This window comes from Salmo salar, chromosome ssa17 (assembly GCF_905237065.1).
Source record: "Salmo salar chromosome ssa17, Ssal_v3.1, whole genome shotgun sequence".
NCBI lineage: Eukaryota > Metazoa > Chordata > Actinopteri > Salmoniformes > Salmonidae > Salmo > Salmo salar.
In genome coordinates, this window is record NC_059458.1 from 12,023,193 (window position 1) to 12,025,509 (window position 2,317).

Below are 2,317 nucleotides of genomic sequence, written 5' to 3' on the forward strand. Positions count from 1 at the left end.
TAACAGTATATGCTGTGATTTGATATGAAATGGCTTATTCTTATCTCGCTTTCCCAAATCTCTTTTGCCTCTTCCATCTGAGCTTGGGTCAGTACAAAGTACACACTGTTATCTGTCATATTATCTTAAAAACATCTATTATCAAAGTCTGGCATTGTGATTTATCCACAATATAATTTACCCCACACTATCACAAACCAGAAAAAGAAAACTCCTAAAAAGTGCGGGAAGAACATATTTATGAGTAATGTTCTTATGCGGCCATTTGTTTCTTTTTTTTTTTGCCTTCAAGGCAAGCTTTAGTTTTAGGAGACTAAGGAAAAGCGGGGTGGTTGGATGATTGAGATGACTTGTGATATCATATATCACTTGGGAAGAAGCGGTTCTAGAGGCCCAAAGTGATGAAGTAGACCATTACCCTCTCCTCTGCCCTCAGCTAGTTAATAATACAATTACAAGCTGTGGGCTGATCCTAAAATCAAAACCGTGCTGTTATACTCTGGTCCACACCACTGCTGTTGTTCTCCTCTCCTTCCTCCTATCAAAATAAAATGGCATGCAGTGGAAGAAAAAGGCTAGTTCAATATTCAAAAAGTGGTACAAAGCATTTGCACATAAGCAAAGTTTGCACCTCATACTAGTTCAACTTATTATCAAGCAAAAGGAAAACATTCAAAGAAATCTAGTCTGGATGTTGAGAAACAACAAAGCCAGCAACATTAGCCTAAGGTTGGTTACAGAGGGAGAAAATAATAGAACAGATAAATGAGTCCTTTTGGGACATGCCAGTAATGAGACTATATGTCTTCCTCTAGCTGTTGTGACAGCTACAGAGATATACATGGTGAGGATGATGATGCCACATTACCTGAGAGCTTTGTCTTCCCTAGTTCTTCACCTGTGTATGATTATCAAATCAAATTGTATTTGTCACATGCGCCGAATACAACAGGTGTAGTAGACCTTACAGTGAAATGCGTTCTTACAAGCCCTTAACCAACAATGCAGTTTTAAGAAAAATGTGTTAAATAAAAAATAGATAAGTAAAAAAGAAAATTAACAAATAATTAAAGAGCAGCAGTAAAATAACAGTAGCGAGGCTACAGTGGCAAGAAAAAGTATGAGAACCCTTTGGAATTACCTGGATTTCTGCATAAATTGGTCATGAAATTTGATCTGATCTTCATCTAAGTCACAACAATAGACAAACAGTGTGCTTAAACTAATAACACACAAAGTATTGTATTTTTCTTGTCTGTAGTGAATACATCATTTAAACATTTATACATCATTTAAACAGGTTGGGGAAAGTATGCTAATGACTTCTCCAAAAGCTAATTGGAGTCAGGAATCAGCTAACCTGGAGTCCAATCAATGAGACGAGATTGGAGATATTGGTTAGAGCTGCCTTGCCCTATAAAAAACACTCACAAAATTTGAGTTCGCTATTCACAAGAAGCATTGCCTGATGTGAACCATGCCTCGAACAAAAGAGATCTCAGAAGACCTAAGATTAAGAATTGTTGACTTGCATAAAGGTGGAAAGGGTTACAAAAGTATCTCTAAAAGCCTTGATGTTCATCAGTCCACAGTAAGATAAATTGTCAATAAATGGAGAAAGTTCAGCACTGTTGCTACTCTCCCTAGGTGTGGCCATCCTGCAAAGATGACTGCAAGAGCAAAGCGCAGAATGCTCAATGAGGTTTAAGAAGAATCCTAGAGTGTCAGCTAAAGACTTACAGAAATCTCTGGAACATGCTAACAGCTCTGTTGACAAGTCTACAATACGTAAAAGACGAAACAAGAATGGTGTTCATAGGAGGAAAACAAGGAAGAAGCCACTGCTGTCCAAAAAATACCATTGCTGCACATCTAAAGTTTGCAAAAGTGCACCTGGATGTTCCATAGCCTACCGGCAAAATATTATGTGGACAGATGAAACTACAGTTGAGTTGTTTGGAAGGAACACACAACACTATGTGTGAAGAAAAGAAATGCACAGCACACCAACATCAAAACCTCATCCCAACTGTAAAGTATGGTGGAGGGAGCATCATGGTTTGGGGCTGCTTTACTGCCTCAGGGCCTGGACAGCTTGCTATCTTCAACGGAAAAATGAATTTCCAAGTTTATCAAGACATTTTGCAAGAGAATGTTAGGCTATCTGTACTTCAATTGAAGCTCAACCGAAGTTGGATGATGCAACAGGACAATGACCCAAAACACAGAAGTAAATTAACAACAGAATGACTTCAACGGAAGAAAATACCCCTTCTGGAGTGAACCAGTCAGAGTCCTGACCTCAACCCGATTTGAG